General features: G+C 50.2%; 1 pseudogene; it reads left to right on the forward strand.

Annotated features, from left to right (window-relative positions):
- Positions 1-7,360: 7,360 nt before the first annotated feature.
- LOC125338989 lies at positions 7,361-18,982 on the forward strand (annotated as a pseudogene).
- Positions 18,983-20,347: the final 1,365 nt, after the last annotated feature.

Consider the following 20,347-nt stretch of genomic DNA (forward strand, 5'->3'; position numbering starts at 1 on the left):
CAAGGTTGGAGTGGAGCTCAAGGGCTCCCCTTAGAATAGGAGGTCTTAAGTTACAGCCTCCAGCATGGCAAACCAAAAAGTCAGAAAAGCAAAACAAAGGTGTGTGCCGCTGGCTCATACCTGTCATCCTAACTACTCTGAAGGCAAAGGCATGAGGATCACGGTTCAAAGCCAGCCCAGGCAGGGAAATTGGTCAGACTTTTATCTCCAATGAGCCAGCCCAAATCGGGAAACAGAGCCATGCTCAAAGGATAGAGCACCAGCCTTGAAGTGGAAGAAGGGGGAGCTTGGATGATGACCTGTGGCCCTGGGTGTGGGGCAGGGACCCAGGTACCCACACCCCAACATGTGCCCACCTGCCTGAGGCTCAGAGGTGCTTCTGGCCCTGCAAGAGCGGCGCTCAAAGTCCTCACACCCAGTGTGTGCTGCCCTGGCTGGTCAAAGTTCATGCTGGCCAAAGGCCTTCAGATTGGTCAAACTAGGAAAGTTTGGCTGAAAACACTCACTTTTCCAGCCAGCTAGAGGCTGGGAGAAAGCCACCAGCCAGGACAAACCATGGTGACGTTTGCACAGTCACTAGCAAGATGCATGTGTTTCTCTCACTAGAATGGTTACTTGTAAGGCATGGGGTGTCCACCTGCTTTGTTTGAAGTGGAACCTAAAGAGCATATGGAGGAATTGGCTCATGGAAGACATTCAGTAAATGTTGAATGAATGAATGAATGAATGATGGATGAGTGAATGAATGAATCAGAGTGAATTAGAGAACAAATGAATGAATCTGAGAGTGCCTGAGTGCCTGAGTAATGGGTGTACAAAGCAATGAGTGAATAAATAAATGAATAAATGAACAAGTGAAAAAGTGAATGAATGCGTGAGTAAATGAGTTAGTGGGTGAGTGGATCAATGAGTAATGAATGAATAAATGAACTTGTGAATGGGTGAATGAATAAAGGAATGGGAGCGATGAGTGTATGAATGAATAGAACAGAGTGAATTGTGATCTAGTAAATTAGTGAGTGAATGAGTGGGTGAGGGAATGAATGAGTGAAGGGGTTAGTGAATGAGTGAGTGAAGTGATGACTTAGTGAATGAGGGAGTGGTTGATTGAAGGAGCCAGTGTTTCTCAGTGTTGAACCTCGTGTCTTGGTTTTGAACCTCGTGTCTTGGCGTGTTGTCAATGTCTGTCTGGGCAACATGTAGCCCCCTTTGGTAGATCGTGTTTTACCTGCATCCACCTCCTCCCATCTCATCTTATGTTCTTCCACTTGGTTCCACCTCGTTCATACTCCTTTCACCTCTTCCCATCTCCTTCTATCTCCTTTCACTTCCTCCCATCTCCTCCCTCCTCCTCCCTCCTCCTCCCCCCTCCTTTGGACATCCTTCTATTTCCTTCTATGTTCTTCCACCTCCTTCTACCTCCTCCCACCTCCTCTATGCCCTTCTATCTCTGTCCATCACCTTCCACCTCTTTCTATGTTCTTTCACCTCATTCTATCTCCTTCCACCCCTTTCACCTCTTTCTACCTCCTTCCACCTCCTCCCACCCACTTCCATTTCTCCCTGCCTCATTTCATCACCTTCCATCTTCTTTCCTCTCAGCCCTGGCTTTCCTTTTTTTTCCTGTGTGAACTTGGAGCTGAATGCTTGCACCAACCTGCCCACCATCTATCTTCAGAGAGACAAACTATCTGCTGGCTGCTAGCTAGACCCATGCACAGCTTCCAGGAAGAGAATGCGGCTCTCTGAGCCTTGGACTTGGGGTGCCAGTCTGAGCTCTCCTGTGGGAAAAGCCCGCACAGCTGCACCGGCCAGGAGCTTCCCTGCCACCCCTCCCTGGGGCCCAAATCTTTTTCCAGCACTACAGTAATGTTCTCAATGCCTGACAAGCATTGCACGGAAGAGGTCTGTTGACCTTTACAGTCCATTTTCTCCCTTGTTGTTCATTTGCTGTGCACTTTTCCTAAAGCAACTCCTCCTCATCCTTGTCCTCCTCAAAGTCCTCTTTGTGGTCCTCCTCCTGCTCCTCCTCCTTCCTCCTCCCTGCCGAGCCAGCCGGCAGCGAAGAGGGAATCCTGATTGAGGGGGCGAGGACTAAAGAAAAAGAAAGATAAGAGAAAAAAGAAGACAAGAGACAAAAGATGGGGTTTGGGAGGTCTGCATCTCGAGATTGTAACTCAAAACTGCAGCCAAGTTTATTCTTAACTTCCAGCGTATATGCAGTTTTGGAACTAAGGAATAGCATAGGGTTGCTAAAATGCAAAAACACAAAGAGGCTTTGAAGTCCGCAACATTTGATTACAGTAAACACAGGATGAGGTTGATTAACATAGGAATGTACTCCAGTGGACATAGGAAGGTGGACATAGCAAAGGACATAGCAAAGCAATTCCAGATAGTGGCTGTGAACAAATGTCCTTGCATCTAGCATATCCTGGTGATAACAGCACAGCCAGAGGTCAGAATGAATTTAGCTGCAAGTTTGGCTCTGGACACTCCTCCTTCTTCTTCTGTGCTGGTCTTGGAGCTTGAACTCAGGGCCTGGGCTTTTTTGTCCCTGAGATTTATTTTTTGCTGTTCCTGGGCCTTGAACTTAGGGCCTGGGCACTCTCCCTGAGCCTCTCTGTGCTCAAGGCTGGCACTCTACCACTTGAACCACAGGGCCACTTCTGGCCTTTTCTGTGTATGAGATACTGAGGAATTGAACCCAGGACTTCATGCATGCTAGGCAAGCACTCTACCACTAGGCCACATTCCCAACCTACGCCTGAAATTTTTGCTCAAGGTTAGCACTCTTCCACTAGAATCATAGCTCCACTTTCTTTTGTTTTTTGGAGATAAGAGTGTCACAGATTTTCCTGCTCATACTGGCTTCAAACCACAATCCTAAGATCTCAGTCTCTTGAGTAGCTAGGATTCCAGGCATGAACCACCTGTCCCCAGCCCTTGATCTCTCTTCTGTCTTTCTCCTGGCCTCTACCATAGCGAAAATAGCAGGTTGCTGGGCATGGCTGGGCCTGACACTGGATTTCACCTCTTGCCTTCTGTGTGACTTGGTGAGAACAATTCTACCCTCTTAGAGAGTGAAGATAAGTGAACCATAATGAAAAGCATCTTATACCTTCCACGCAGGAAGCCTGAGCTGGCAGCTGGGCCAACACAGGCAGGAGCAAGGTCCTGGGTCAGGAAAGTTGGTGATGGCTTCCTGCCAAGGTCAGGGATGGACAGGTTGCACCTTGTTGAACCCTCTCCCACTACGTCAGAAGTGTATGAGAAGAGGCTGGATCTATCTTCCACTTTTAGACTCAGATAAGGAATGGCTTGGCCTCATCCTGTTACAGGCAAGTGACTCAGCCACCCCCTTCCCTGGGGGGCCAAGTGGTTTGTTTAGCTTTGCTTGGAAGATGCTAGGGTTCCAATGGCAACAAGGAACAGAAAGAGGCAGGTGGATGTGGCCTGATCCTTCATAGCGGCAGAGTCCAGAGGCTGGAGGAAGAAGAAGAAACAGAAAGAGAAGAGAAGGAGGCAGGGGAAGAGGAAAGACAGAGGTAGAGTGAGAGAATGGGGAGGAGGAGGAGGAGGAGGAGGAGAACAAGAAAGAGAAGTGGAAAGAGGAGGAAGAGTAGGAAAGTGTGGGGGAGGAGAGGATGGGAAGCAGGCAGAGGAGGAGGAAGAAAGAAGAGAAATAGGAGGAGCAAGAGGAGGAATGAGGAATAGGAGGAAGAGAAGGAGGAAGAGGAAGGGAAGGAAGAAGAGAAGGAAGAGGAGGAGGAAGAAGAGGAGAAGGAAGAAAAGAAGGAGGAAGAGGGGGAGAGAGAAAGAACAGGAAGAGAAAGAATGGGTCTTAGGAGCAGAAAAAGAAAAGAAAAGAAAGGCACTGAGGCAGTAAGAGAGACAAACTGAGGCAGTAAGAGAGACAAAAGGGAGCCATGGCTGGGCGGTGGGAGGCTGATGGGCTCCTGGGCATCGGATGCCCTGATGTGTCCAGACCACAGCCTGGCCTCCGCTCTCAGCCAGTTCCATGCTACCTCTGCATCTCCCTGTGTCTCACCTGGTGTCTTCCTCATCCTCACTCTGGTCATCTCTCCATCTTTCTGTCTGTGGTTCTTCCAAAAAGGAGGTGAAGGAGAAGGCCCTGATCAGCAACAGGACAGGACATGCTCTCTCTCTCTCTGTCTCTTTCTCTCACACACACACAGACACGTGTGCGCATGCGCGCACACACACGTATTGGAAAGAAAGCCATCGCCCTTCACAATAGGTTGAGAAGACAGATGCTACAACCTACCTTGTGTAAAAATCAACACAAAATAGACCAAAACCTGAAACTTTAGAACAACTAGAAGAAGAAAAGGTAGAGGAAGCACATGAGACAACGATTCCAATGAGGACTTCAACAGCTCAGAGAATAATAGCCAATACTGGTAAGTGGGACTGCATCAAAGCACAAAAAAAAGTTTCTACATAGCAAAAAACCAAAACCGAATCCCAAAGACAAAAACAACATCACCCCACACTGCCAGGTGCCAGTGGCTCCCACCTGCCGTCCTAGCTACTTAGGAAGCCGAGGTCTGAGGACGGAGGTTCCAGGCCAGTCTGGTAGGAAAGTGGACCTGGTTCTGAGTTTACTTGTGACCATGGCTTTTTGTGTGCAGTGTGTCCCGCATGAGCGATGGCGCCGTTGGAGGCCCTGTGCTGTTGCACTTGCCACACACGGCCCACTAAAGCGACGAAAGACTAGACATCAGTAGGATGAGCCTGCATTGTGTGGGGTCCCCCAAATGCACATGTCAATTCTAACTAAAACGATAGGTTGGTTCAAACAGATACTATGTGGCAGGTTGTAACTCCATTGGCCACCTGCATGTGACTTGACATGACTATGCAGTTTCTCTGTAAGTGTTGTAACCTCATTGGCCACCTGCGTGTAGCCAGGCTTGACCATGTGGTATTTGCCTTTATAAACCCCAAATTGAGGGCAGCTCGGGGTCATGGTGGCAGCTCTGGAGTCTGCACTGTGTCCCTGGCCGGTCAATTTGCTTTTTGCTTCCCCAATAAATCCATCTTTTTGCTTGAGACTGTCTCTGAGTGGTGGACTCTTGGAGGGACATGGACTCCCCTCCCTTGAACTTCGTAACAGTTACCTTGGCCATGTTTTGTGGCTGTGTCTGGCCAGGGGTAGCCATGTCAAACCTGTGGCTCTAACCCACTCTGGGATGACGCCTGCGCTCTTAACCTCTCTGCATTTGCCATCCTCCACCTGCAAAGCAGAGGAGATGGCAAAATCTCTCACAGAATGGGAGCCCTGGGAGAGGCACTGTGTGAAGCACTTTGTCCTCTATTTCCACAAGCTTGGGGCCCACGTTCACTGCCACTCGCCAGCACAGCAGGGAGCAAGGTTCTGGGGTCAGGTATCCACCAAGGTTAGACAAGGTCATCTCTCACCCTCTCACAGATGACTGCTTCTTGTTTGCTTTCCTGTGGATCATCAAGCTACAACTCAGCTGCCCCAGCTTTGCTGAACACTGCTAGAAGATTCTGTGTGTCGACTCCCCACCCCCGTTCCTCACCGCACTCCCACCGCTTTTAGTGAGCTGGTATTAGGGATTGAACTCAGGGCCTGGGTGCTGTCCCTGAGCTCTTTCACTCAAGGCTGGTGTGCTGCTACTTGAGCCACAGCACCACTTCTGTGTTTTTGGTGGTTCACTGTAGATCAGAGTCTCATGGACTTTTTCCTTGTCCAGGCTGGCTTCCTACTCCATCCTCAGATCTCAGCTTCCTGAGTAGCTGGGATTATAAGCGTGAGTGCCAGTGCCCAACTAGCACTGGGGATTTGAATTCAGGACCTCATATGTGTACTGGGCTGCTCTGCCCTGTGCGCCACTCTGCAGTGGTGGTTTTGAGATAAGAATCTCGCTGTGCCTCAGCCCGTCTGGACTGTGCTCCTCCTGTTTATGATTCTGTCCCCAGCAGGGCACCTGAGGCTCTGCTGCCAGGAATGGAGTGGGCTGGTCACCGGCCCAGTTCCCCCCTGCGCACCCCCCCCCCCCACTCTCTTGAGTGCTCTTCTGCTGTGTTAGGACAAAAGCCCTCAGAAGGTTCCAGTACCAGGTGCACCTCTTTCCATTGGGAACTCAGCCTCTGATGCACTGGTCTCCCAGAACATCGACAGAGGCATGGCATGGTCCCTGTGCTTCGGGGGCTTAGGGTCAGAGAGAGAGTGTGGGAGAGGGAGAGACAGTCAGACAGACAGACACAGAGACATAGAGACAGACAGAGGTAAAGAAACACAGCAACAGAGACAGAGAGACAGAGATACAGACACACAGAGAGACAGACATAGAGTCAGAGACACAGATACAAAAAAACCGAAACAGAAAGACCGGGGAGACACAGAGACAGAAAGAGACAAAGAAACAGAGAGAGACAGACAGAATCAAAGAGACAGAGATGCAGAGACAGAGAGACAAACATAAATAGAGTGATAGACACAGAGAAACAGAATGAGACAGACATAGACAGAGAAACAGAAAACAAAGAGACAGAGATAGACAGAGAGACAAAGAAATAGACACAGAGAGACAGACAGAGAGAGACAGATGGAGACACAGAGAGACAGAGAAGCAAAGAAAACAGAGAGAGGAAGTGAGAACTCCTCCCCTGCAGACACCAGGCAGGCAGGGGGACCCCCTCCTCTCCAGCAGAAGTCAGAGCCCTCAGAGGCCAGAGGCCCCCACACCTGCCGGGGTGCCTCAGTGTCCCCTCTGGCCACCCTCCACCGGGGGGGCCTCAGAACTCCTGAACTCCCATTCCTCCACCCAGAGGCAGCAGGCAGGCCCTGAGGAGAGGCCCGTGGGCCTTCAGGAGGCCTGGGGGTGGGGTGGGGGTAGGTGGGGAGGATGGGAGCCAAGGCCCAAGATGCTTGTACACACACCCACCCACCCACACACCCACACACCCCTGGATCCCACACAAACAGCCACCTCTGCAAGCTCAACCAATGTCAACACACCTTCAGCATAGTAAAGCTGGTGCCTGTACTACAGGAGTTCCCACCCAGGTTTGGACATACACCCACACATGCAGACTCTCCCACCCACGCAGACACCACGTGGGCACACACATTCACACACACACTCGCAATCCCCTGCCAAAGTGATTTCTAGGGCTGAGGGGGGAGCAGCCCTGCTGGGCTGGCTGGGCAGGATGGGGAGCAGCCCTCCCCCTTCCCCTGAGCTGGCACTTGGGGACAAGGGAGGGGAGGGGAGGGGAAGGAAAGGGAAGGCGTGGCCTCACTGGGTGGGGAGACAGGATCAGAATAAAAGGGCAAAGGCAAGGCTGGGCCTGGGTGGATGGCTCTCGGCTCAGGATCATGGAGCTCAGCGTCCTCCTGGTCCTCGCGCTCCTCACAGGCCTCCTTTTCTTCCTGCTCAGGGCCCGCCCGGAGGCCCGGGGCCGCCTCCCTCCAGGGCCCCGGCCTCTGCCCTTGCTGGGGAACGTTCTGCAAATGGACAGACATGGGCTCCTCAAATCTTTCCTGCAGGTGAGACAAGGGTGGAGGGAGCCTGGGGAGATGGAGTGCAGGTGGGGCTGGGGTCCCCCACTTTGATAGTAAGGGAAGTAAGCATGATGGATGGTAGGTCGATTGTCAGGAGCAATCACGCTCCTTTGGAAAGTTCTGGGGGCTGGGGTTGGTGTCCCCAGAAGGGGCGTCAGGGTATAGATTTGCATTCTCCTCGGTCACCCTCTGCCTTGGGTATGTGTCCTGCAAGAGAGAAACAAAACAAAACAGGAAGTAACAGCCAAATCAGATTTTGTTTTGTTCAACAAGGGCAAGCAAAGCCTGGCAAAGTCCGGTGCCAGGGCTGAGGGGAAGGAAAGGCAGGAGAAGGGAGGGGAAGGGAAGGGAGGACAGGGGAAGAGGTGGGTGAGCAGCCTGTCAATTAAAACCCGATGAGCCGAGCGGGTGCAGAGCCCAGAAGATCCATTCCGCTTTTATTGTGTCCTTCGTGCAATGCCAAGTATAAAACTCAGGGTCTTGCTCATGCCAGGCAAGTGCTCTCTTCCTGAGCTTTGGATTTTGTTGTTGTTGGTTGTGGGACTTGAACTCAGGGCCTGGGTGCTGTCCCTGTGCTCTTCAGCTCAAGGCTAGCGCTCTACCACAGGAGCCACGGCGCCACTTCCTGAGCTTTGGATTTTTACTTTATTTTATTTTTTCTTTAATGAAACAGAGTCAACCCTGAGCTGATGTCCCTCCTGTTTTTGCCTCCTGAGGGCTGGGATTACTGGAGTGTGTCACCATGCTTGGCTTCCCCCATGTTTTCAACATGTGCTGTTTAGCTTATTGGAGAAGCCAAGAGGATATCCTGCTATTAGAACACAAGGGTCTGGAAAGGTTTCTGTGAGAGATAGGACTGAAAGCCAGGCGCCAGTGGCTCACATCTGTCATTCTAGCTACTCAGGAGGCTGAGATCAAGAGGATTACGGTTCAAAGCCAGCCTGGGCAGGAACGTCCCTGAGACACATCTCTAACCAACCACCAGAAAACCAGAAGTAGTAGTGTGGCTCTAAGTGGTAAAGCCAGTGCTAGCTTTGAGCAAAAGAACTCAGGGATAGCTAGCGCCCAGGTCCTGAGTTCAAGCCCCAGGCCTTGGCCTAACCAACACTGAAGCACATGGGAAGAAGCAGGGTGGCCTCACTGGGCAGGCTAGATGATGTCTCATGGTGTCTTCATCTATTTCCTGTGGATGTCACAAAATACTCGAGGCTGAGAACTTAACAAACTAACAACTGTTTTTGGCAGGTGATCGTCCCAAGGTTAGGCTGGCTTTGAACTGTGATCCTCCAGATCTCAGCCTCCTGGGCAGCTAGGATTACAGGAGCGAGCCTCTGGCACCCACAACCACCCTGGACTTTTAGTTGTTTGTATTGACACTGGAATGAATTGAGCTCATGGGAAGGCAGGCATGTACCCTCCCTGTGGCAAGAACATGAATTCTGGGGTCTCTGACTGGAAACAGATGCATATTTTCCTATGGAGGCATAAAAGAAATACAGTAATGAAACTCTGATGGTATCAGCAACCCAATGCGTGAATCATAGAGTCCAGCTTGATAAACATAATGAGTTTTGCAGCCTATGGTCAGGTGGAGAAGATGGGCATTGGCCTGAAGTTGCCTCGCACTGGCTGAAATGTCACCAAAGAATCAGGGAAAACCGGTGAGATCATGGTGATCACGCCTGGCATCCTAGCTACTCAGGAGGCTGAGATCTAGAGGATGGCGGTTCAAAGCCAACCCGGCTTGGTCGGCAAGACTGTGAGACTCTCATCTCCAATGAAGCATGTGAAAAAATACTGCAAGTGGAGCTGTGCCTCAAGTGCTAGAGAGCTAGCCTGGAGCATAAAAGCTTAGGGACAGTGTCCCAGTCCTGAGTTCAAGCCCCAGGCCTGGCGTGTCCATGTGTGCACGCACACACACACATTGGTGAAAACCCAGATGCAGAGTGCCAACTAGTGCAGAGTGCAGAAGTAACTATGCACTCCAGTGACCAACAGCCTAGCACAAAGTCTGATGGGAAAAATAAAGGCATTAGCTCCTCGAGTGAGTGTTGGGATTCTAGATCTGCACTACCAGGTCTGGCTTATTGCTATGGTTATTTGAGTCAAAAGCATACTGAAGTTGAACATCACCCCGAGCACTACACAGCCGGATGAGATAATAACAAACGGAACATTCAGACCAAAGACTAGAGGCAACCTGCCACCTCCCATATTCTAGCCATTATCCTGATGCTGGGTGTTGGTTGCATCTGGGTCTGAACTTCCTGTAAAGAGCACCAAAGGCAAACCAAACCTGGCTTTTGTGTCTAGCTGCTTCCACGCCCATGTTCTGGCTGGGAGTTTCATCATGTTGTTTGTGATAGCCATAGAAAAATCTTTTTCATTGATGTGTAACATTCTGTCAGAGGGATCAATCACTGTTGATCTTATATTTACTTTCCTTCTATATTTATTTTTTATGTTTTTTCTTGGTGGTACTGGGGTTTGAAAATCAGAGACTCATGCTTTGCTGTGCAGGAAACTCTACAATCCAACTTTTTTTTGTTTTACTTTGCCATTACTTTTTCTTTTTCTTTTTTTCCATTTGTCAATCATGAGGCTTGAACTCAGGGCCTGGGCACTGTCCCTGAGCTTTCCTGCTCAAGGCTAGCATTTTCCTACTTTGAGCCACAGCGCCACTTCTGGTTTTCTGGTGGTTCATTGGAGAGAAGAGTCTCACAGACTTTCCTGCCAGGGCTGGCTTTGAACCGTGATCCTCAGATCTCAGCCTCCTGAGTTGTTGGGATTATGGGCATGGGCCATGGGCCGGTGCCCCTCTGCATCTTATGGTTTGAACAGTGTCACAGGGAGTTGACGGCAACTCTTGTCCTTTCTTTTCTTGGTACTGGGGATTGAACCCAGGACGTTGCACTTGCTAGGGAAGCACTTTTCCACTGAGCTACGTCCCAGCCCTGATGGCAACTCTTGTCTCTCTGCCTTGGCAGCTTCGAGAGCAGTATGGGGACGTGTTCACCGTGTACCTGGGACGGAGGCCAGTGGTCATGCTTTGCGGGGTGGACGCCATCCGGGAGGCCCTGGTGGACCAGGCCGAGGTTTTCTCTGGCCGAGGGACGATCGCCAGCGTCCAGGCACTCTTCCAGGACTATGGTGAGGGCCTTCGTGATGGAGAGGGGCAGATGGTAAGGGGAGGGGAGGCCAGGTCTCCTTGGATCTTCTTCCTGCAACTCCTGCCTCACGACCCCCACTCCCCCAGGTTTGTTATTTGCCAATGGTGACCGCTGGAAGGTCCTTCGGCGGTTCTCGCTGGCCACCATGAGGGATTTTGGGATGGGGAAGCGGAGCGTGGAGGAGCGGATCCAGGAGGAGGCGCAGTGTTTGGTGAAGGAGCTGCGGAAAGCCAATGGTGAGGCCGGGGGCCACCGGGGGCGGGGGGAAGGGACGGGCTGGAGAGGGGAGGAAGCAATGGAGAGACAGAGACCTCCACGTGGGCACGGAGCTGAGGATGGAGACAAGAACGAGAGATAGACAGATATCCAGGGAAAGAAGCATGATGACTAATTATTGATGATTATGTTCAAGAATAACTCAAGAGCTGGGTGCCAGTGGCTCAAGCTCTGTCATTCTAGTTACTCAGGAGTTTGAGAGCTGAGGATTGCGGTTCGAAGCCAGCCGAGGCAATCAAGGCTGTGAGACTCTTATCTCCAATAAACCACTAGAAAACTGGTAGTGGTGCTGTGGCTCAAAGGGTAGAACACTAACCTTGAGCAAAAGAGTCTCAGGCACAGTGTCCAGGACCTGAGCTCAAGCCCCACAACCAACAACAACCAAAAAACCGAGATGGAGGCATAGTTCAGATGACAGAGTTCCAGCGGTGAGCAATAAAGTCAAGGGGTGGTGAGAGGCCTTGAGTTGAAGTCCTAACAGGAATGTGTGCGTGCACTTGCACATGCACGTGAGCACACACAAAGAATCAGAGTGGCACAGGCAGAGACAATGGAGAGGAGAGACAGAGACGTTTCTGATCATTCAGTTCTGAGTAATGCAGGAGAGCTGCACAGAGAGGAGGAAGCCTGACCCCTGGGCTCCTGTGCCCCCCATTCTCCTACCAGGGGAGCTTGTGGACCCCACATTCCTCTTCCAGTCCATCACAGCCAACATCATCTGCTCCATTGTCTTTGGAGAACGATTTGACTACAAAGATAGCAACTTCCTGCACCTCCTGAACATGTTTTATAAGACCTTCGGGCTCATCAGCTCCTTCTACAGCCAGGTGGCGGGAGGGAGGAGGAAGGGGGGAGGGAGGGACTGTGCAGGGTGGGGAGGGAAAAGGAGGATGGGCTTTGGAGGCTCCAAAGGAAAGGAAGATGTGCAGAGACCACAGGGGGAGACAGACGGCCTGAGATCTGGATGGAGAGAGAGATGGTGAAGGGGAGGTAAAGGAAGGCAGGAGGGAAGGAAGAAAGGGAGGGAGGGCAGGAGGAAGAAAAATGGGAGGGAGGAAGGAAGGTTGAAAGGAAGGAAGGGAGGAAGGAAGGAAGGTGGAAAGGAAGGAAGGAAGAAAAGAAGGAAGAAGAAAGGAAGGAAGGAGGAAACTCAAGAAGAGAGGGAGGAAGGAAAGACTAAAGCAAAAGGGCAGAAGGTGGAAAAGAAAGAAAGAAGGAAGGAAGAAAGGGAGGAAGGAAGGTGGAAAGAAGGAAGGCAGATGGAAAGAAGGAAGAGTAAAGACAAAGCAGAGAGTCAGAGAGATGACAAGAGAATGAGAGCTTGGGAGAGAAAGGAAAGGAGAAGATAGGAAAAAGTTAAGCATAGGAAGACAAGACAGAATAGAGGTAAATTCTGCAAGACAATTCAGAAGTGTGTGTGTGTGTGTGCGCACACGCATGTATAAAAAGAAAAAGGAGAGAGAGAGAGAGAGAGAGAGAGAGAGAGAGAGAGAGAGAGAGAGAGGAGGCTTCCCCCAGAGGGCCCCTCCCTGCCCCGACCCCAGTGGAGCTCCTGGCTGTGGCTCTGGCAGGTCTTTGAGCTTTTCTCAGATGTCATGAAGCACTTCCCTGGGAAACACAGAGACATCTACAGGAACCTTCAGGAAGTCAACGCTTTCATTGCCCAGCGTGTGGAGATGCACCGGGTAACCCGAGAGACTTCATCGACACCTACCTCCTGCGAATGGAAAAAGTGGGTGCCACAGGGGGGAGGGGAAGCAGCCAGAGAGGAGAGGAAGCAGGCTAAGAGCAGAGAGTGGGCAGGATAGGGATAGGGAGATAAGGAAGGGACAGAAGGTTGAATCTGGACATCCATTATCCACTCATCCACTCACTGATCCATCAACGTCCCCACCCATCCATCGCCCCCTACCCAATGCCCATCTACTCATTCATCATCCATGCTATCCATCCTTCCACTTTATCTATCCATCCACTTATCCACCTACTCATCCATCCATCTATCCATTTATTCACCAGTCCATTCACTTATCCACCTGCCCATCTATCCATTCATCCACCCATCCAGACACCCACTTATCCATCCATTAACTTATCCATCCATCCATCTATCTATTCATCACCCACCCATCTACCTATATATCCATTTATCCATCCATTCATTCACTTGTCCACCTATCAATACATTCCTCTACACATCTATCCATTATCCATCCATCTATCCATTCATCCATCTAGAGAAGGGAACTGTCAGAGGAAGATGTACAGGGTAAGGCAAAAAAAAACCCACCAGGAAAAAAATAACTCACAGATGCAGAAAGAGACTGGGAAACAAAAAGTGAGAAACAAGGGCGTATGGAGAGGTAAGAGGGAGAAAATGGATAACAATGTTTAAAAAGAAATGTACTCATGACCTTACTTATGTAAATAACCCCCTGTTCATTACCTTTACTATATATAATATATGTATATAAACACACACACACACACACACACACACACACACACACACACACACACACACACACCATACCAAAGAACAGCAGAGAGGGAAGAGAGAGCCACAGACAGATTTGAATGGTTGGTTATGTTCAGGATAAAGAAATGCAAACTGGGTGAAATTGCATGAGACCCTAAAACAGGGAGGGACCCAGAGACGCTGTGCACCTTCCTGCAGTGAGGTCTCAATCTTTCCTGACCTCCCCTTCTCCTCTCTCCCACTAAACAGGAGAAGTCAGACCCCCACTCTGAGTTCCACCACAAGAACCTCATCCTCACCTTGCTCTCACTCTTCTTTGCGGGCACAGAGACTACTAGCACCACCCTGCGCTATGGCCTCCTCATCCTGATGAAGTACCCCCACATCGCAGGTAGGGCAGCTGCCCAGCAAGGCCCGAGGAACCCCTGTGGGCTGCAGAGGTGGGCTAGGGGTGAGAGAGGATACTTGCCTCTTATTTCAGCATCTCTGTGGGCTATGCCAACTATGCCTGTCCTTTGGTGGACAAAGGAAGAATAGTGATTCCTTCTTCCACTCTTGTCCCATTGCTTAAAGATTGAACTATCCACCCATCAATCTGTCCACCCACCCACCCATCCATCTATCCATCCATCCATCCATCCACCCACCCACCCATCCATCTATCCATCCATCCATCCATCCATCCATCCATCCATCCACCCATCCATGCGTCCATCGATTGATATGTACACATATCCATCCACCTATCTGTCCACCCGTCCATGTAGCATACATCCACCTACCCATTCATTCACCCATCTATTAACCCATCCATCCATACACCCACCCAGCTATCTATAATCCATTCATCCATCATCCATATATACACATTCATACATACATCCATACAACCATCCACCTACCCACGCATCCATCCCCTGCCCCCATCAAGCCACCCATTTATCCATCCATCAAGCAATCCATCTATCCATATACTCATCTATGCATCTCCTATTTACCAATCCAGGTATCCATCTGCCTAGCCACAACATTAACCACCCATCTACCCATCCATCTACCTACATCCATCTATCTACCCATTTATCTCATCCATCCATCCATTCACCCAACCACCAGCCACTCATCCATTCACTTAACCATCCATCCATCCATCCATCCATCCATCCATCCATCCATCCATCTATCCACCCACCCACCCATCTATGCATCTCCTATTTACCAATCCAGGTATCCATCTGCCTAGCCACAACATTAACCACCCATCTACCCATCCATCTACCTACATCCATCTATCTACCCATTTATTTCATCCATCCATCCATCCATCCATCTATCCATCCACCCACCCATCTACCCACCCATCAATTTGCTTATCCATCCATCTATCCATCCATCCATCCATCCATCCATCCATCCATCCATCCATCCCACAATCCATCTTTCCACCTATCCACTCATCCGCTCACCCATTTAGCCATCAACCCATGCATCCATTCATCCACCCATCCACCCACACACCCATCATCCATCCATCTACCCACCCATCCGTCAGCTCATGGATTGATAGATTAATCATCATCCACTAATCAACTAATTGATTCATTAATCCATCAGCTCATGGATTTGATTGATTAATTGATCACCCATTAATCGATTCATCCATTGATTAAGTTACCTGTGTACTCACTAATTCATCTGTGAGCCACCCAAGGGCACACATTTTCATGACAGAACATTTGAAAGGCTGTGAATTTTTGCTGTGTATCCCCCCTACCCTGTCTCCTGGAGACTGCACCAAGGGCATCGATCAAGGAGCTACTCGCTGCAGGCTGTCATGACATCATGGACACTCAGGAAACAGTGTCCTTGCTGCAACGCCCCTGTGGGGTGGAGCTCATTGTCCCCCCCTTGTCCATGCAGAGAGAGTCCAAAAGGAAATCAAGGAGGTCACAGGCCTTCATCGCCCACCAGCTCTTGATGACCGCACGAAGATGCCCTACACCGATGCTGTCATCCACGAGATCCAGAGGTTCTCTGACCTCATCCCTATCGGGGTGCCTCATGTGGTCACCAAGGACACAGCATTCCGAGGATACATCATCCCCAAGGTGAAGTGGCTGGGGTCCCCTCCCCTCCCCCCTCTATAGCCCCGCCCTCCTCTTTCATTTCTTCTTCTTCTTTTAGTTTTTTTTTTTTTTTTGGCAGTCATGGGGCTTGAACAGGGCCTGCTTGCTGTCCCTGGGCTTTTTCACTCAAGGCTAGCACTCTGCCACTTTGAGCCACAGTGCCACTTCTGGTTTTCTGGTGGTTTATTGGAGATAAAAGTCTCATGGACTTTTCTGCCTGGGCTGGCTTTGAACTGTGGTCCTCTGACCTCAGCCTCCTGAATATCTAGGATTACAAGTGTGAGCCACTGACACTGTCTTCCTCCTCCTCTTTCCCTCTTTCTTTTCTTTTCTTTTCTTTTTTTTTGGCCAGTCCTGGGCCTTGGACTCAGGGCCTGAGCACTGTCCCTGGCTTCTTTTTGCTCAAGGCTAGCACTCTGCCACTTGAGCCATAGCGCCACTTCTGGCCGTTTTCTGTATATGTGGTGCTGGGGAATTGAACCGAGGGCCTCATGTATACGAGGCAAGCACTCTTGCCACTAGGCCATATCCTCAGCCCTCCTCTTTCCCTCTTTCTTCTGCTCCTCCTTTTTCTCCTCCTCCCTCCTCTTCCTTCTCCTCCTCCTCCTCCTCCTTCTCCTCCTCCTCCTCCTCCCCTCCTCTTCCTCCTCCTCCTCCTTCTCCTCCTTTTTCTTCATCTTGAACTCAAGGCCTGGGAGCTGTTCCTGAGCTTTGGTGCTCAAGGCTCATGCTCTACCACTTGAATCACAGGAGAAATAAATTTCATAGACTTTCCTGTCTGGGCTGGCTTCATACTGAGATCCTCTAGCTCTCAGCCTCCTGAGAAGCTTGGATTACAGGTGTGAGCTTCAGGTGCCCAGCTTACTTCTTCTGTCCTTAACCCTCTATCTCAATCCTGTTTTTTCAACAGGGTCCTATTATTTTTGTTAATTTATTTATTTTCTTATATGTGGGAAGATATGTATACATATATGTATATGTATATGTATATATGATGCTTTTGGGGTTTGAACTCAGGAGTTTAGACTGGCTAGGCAGGTGCTCTATAGCCTGAACCACACCTCTAGTCCCAGAAAGGGCAAAGTCTTTTTCTTTCTTTCTTTCTTTTTTGTTTTGCCAATATTAGGGCTTGAACTCAGGGCCTGAGCACTGTCCCTGGCTTCTTTTCCTCAAGGCTAGCACTTTGCCACTTGAGCCACAGCGCCACTTCCAACTTTTTCTGTTTATGTGGTACTGAGGAATCAAACCCAAGGCTTCATGCATGCTAGGCAAGCACTGTACCACTAAACCATGCTCCCAGCCTGAGGGCAATGTCTTTTGATCTTTGATCTGGTGGCTTTTTACAGAACACTGAAGTCTACCCCATCCTGAGTTCTGCTCTGCACGACCCACACTACTTTGAGAAACCAGAGGAGTTCAACCCTCAGCACTTCCTGGATGCCAACGGGGCTCTGAAGAAGAATGACACTTTCATTCCTTTTTCCATTGGTAAGCAGGATCCTCCATTCCTCTCCTGGACACAGGAGGGCAGGTAGGACACAGGAGCGCCGGTGTCCCACCCTCTTCCTGAGACAGACAGCAACAGGTGCTTGTTTATTGAGCGAATAGTCTATTCTAGTTGCTTAGCTTGAACTGACCCCCATTCCATCTGCACTACCATCTCATGGGGGGACTTGAGAGGCTAGATTTTTGTCCTAAAAACACATCTTGGGGCTGGGTGCTGGTGGCTCATGCCTGTCATCCTAGCTACTCAGGAGGCCGAGATCTGAGGATCATAGTTCAAAGCCAGCCTAGGCAGCAAAGTTTTTGAGACTCTTATCTCCAATGAACCAGCAAAGAGCCAGAAGTGGAGGTGTGGCTTAAATGGTAGAGCACCAGCCTTGAGGGAAAAAAGCTCAGGGACAGGGCCAGGCCCTGAGTTTATGCCCCAGGTTTCACATACTACCACTACCACCACCACCAACAACAACAAAAAGGAAAACACAGAGGCTCCTCCTGGTGCAGAAAGATAGGCTGAACTAACTGACTGTTAGAGCCAAGGAGATACCAAGGGTGTGGGTGTCCAAATAGCCCGGAGGAAAAGAAGAGAGAAAATCCAGTCACAGAACCAGTTCCTGGAGAAAGGCCCACCTGAGACCTTCTCACCACCTGTCTCCTCCACTGTGGAGATGCCAAAGGATGTTGGCCCCTTGCCCACGCAGATTTGATTCCACACCCATGCCACCCATCTCATGTTAGGATTCCTCCTAGGAGCCATGGTTAAGCTGTAAAGCCTAACTTTCAGCCATGTGCTGGTGCTCACACCTGTAATCCCAGCTACTCAGGAAACTGAGATCTGAGGATTGGGATTTAAAGCCAGCTTGGGTAGGAAAGTCCTTGAGAATTTTATCTTCACTAAACCACCAAAAAAAAAGAAACCCAATAAAACAAAACAAAACAAAAAAGGAGCCAGGAGTGGTGCTGTGGTTCAAACAGTAGACAGAGCACCAGCCTTGAGCACAAAAGCTCAGGGACAACACCCAGGTCTTGAGTTCAAGCCCTGGGACAGGCATACACAGACACATGCATAGAATGTTAAGTCAGAAACATGTGCATGTTTATATGTAGACCTTCATATCTGCCCACTTTACCCACAAATGTGTCGTCATCTCCTGTGGGCCACTGACCTCTTTAGAAATATAACAAAATCAAAAGACTCTTACCTTAGGAAAGTGAACATGGGCTGGGCACCAGAGGCTCACGCCTGTCATTCCTAGCCACTCAGTAGGCTGAGATCTGAGGATCCATGGCTCCAATCCAGCCTAGGCAGGAAAGTCTGTGAGATTCTTATCTCCAATGAACCACCAACAAAAGCCAGAAGTGGAGGTGTGGCGCAAGTGGTAGAGGCCACCTTGAGTGAAAAACGCTGAGAGACAGAGCCCAGGCTCTGAACTCAAGTCCCGGGATAGGCACAAAATGAACAGAAAAATGTGCACAAGACACACACTTAAGTCTGGCTCCCAGTGTCAGAAGGTTCAGGAGCCCCCTTTCCCCATTCACAAAAAAGTGTACCTGGAATCTCCAGTCTACAGTTCATTTCATCCGATGGACACAGGTGGCTGGGTGTAAGGCTGGGCCAGGTCCAGACTCCAGGGGCCCCAGCACCCACAGGCTGGTCTTCTGTGCCCGCAGGAAAGCGCATTTGTCTCGGTGAAGGAATCAGCCGGGATGAATTATTCCTCTTCTTTACCACCATCTTCCAGCACTTCTCCATGGCCAGCCCCGTGGCTCCGAAGGATATTGACCTGACCCCCCAGGAGTCTGGCTTGGGCAGAGTGGCCCCCACCTACCAGCTCCGCTTCCTGCCCCTCTGAACGGCTGACAGAGGAGGGCTCAGAGAATTTCGAGGTCATGAAATGTAGGGTAGCCTCCTCCACCATCTTGGATGCAGACAGTCTCTCCATAACCTGACAAGGCCTTTCTTCTCCTCTAAATAGAAATTGCAAGTGGGGCACTGGTGGCTCACGCCTGTCATCCTAGCTACGCAGAAGGCTGAGATCTGAGGATCATGGTTCAAAGCCTGCCCAAGCAGGGGAGTCTTATCTCCTATTAACCATCAGAAAACCGTAAGTGGCACTGTGGCTCAAGTGGTAGAGCACTAGCCTTGAGCACAGAGAAGTTCAGGAACAGTGTCCAGGCCCAGAATTCAAGCCCCAAAACTGAAAAAATAAAAAGAAAAGAAATTTCAGGCATTAGAAGCAATGTTGCAAAGCAACAACCACAATAATAACAACCACCACAAAGCCTCTTTCTTGGGTATACGTATCTACAAATAAGGGGGCTGAGAAGGGAAATTTGGCTCAAGAGTCTTCTGTGACTATGTTTCTAAGTTAATGTCTAAAGCAAAATGGCGGCTCCCTTGCTCACCGTCCCCCCACCCCCAAATCCTTTCTGGAGTTCTGCAGGATATGTTGAAGGAATCTATATATGACTTCTCAATACTTAACCTGTCTGCCCCATGGGTACAATGGCCATGTCTGTGTGTCTGTCTGTGTCTACGTCTTGCTTCCTTGCTCCCTCTCTCTCTCTCTCTCTCTCTATCTGTCTGTCTCTTTGCCAATCCTATGGCTTGAACTCAGAGTCTCAGGCTCTCATTTTTTCACTTAAAGCCAGTGCTTTACCCCTCGAGCCACACCTCCACTTCTAGCTTTTTTTTGCTCGTTGATTGGAGATAAGAGGCTCATGGATTTTTCCTTCCTGGGAGGGTGGGGGGAGCATTGGCTTTGAACCATGTTCTGCATACGAAGTGAGCACTTTGCCACTAGGACATATTCCCAGCCTATGTTCTTCATGATCCTCAAACCTCAGCCTCCTGAGTCCCCAGGCGGATGGGGTGAGAGCCCCAGTGACCTCTGCTACAGATGCACACGGGACCCCAACACACCACCGCACGGGTAGTGTGTGGTCACGTCGGCGGGAGTGGACGGGTCCCTGTGTGGCTCCAGAATTTGTCCGACTTGTTCCCATGGCTGGCCTGGCCCTCCATGTAGACTGCGAGTAAGATGCACAGCCTGCAGAATGGGCCATTTTCCAGTGGGACTTTTAGCCGTGCTCGGTGTCTTCACCGGCTCTGACTGAGTTCCACACACTTTGGCCATTCCTCCCACAAACTCTGCACCCAGCCAAGCCATCACCCCCTTGTTCCTGCTTCACCTCCCCCCTCCCCCAGCCCTTGCCCACCAACTGGACTGGTGTCTAC

The sequence above is a fragment of the Perognathus longimembris genome, chromosome 20, assembly GCF_023159225.1.
Source record: "Perognathus longimembris pacificus isolate PPM17 chromosome 20, ASM2315922v1, whole genome shotgun sequence".
Lineage (NCBI taxonomy): Eukaryota > Metazoa > Chordata > Mammalia > Rodentia > Heteromyidae > Perognathus > Perognathus longimembris.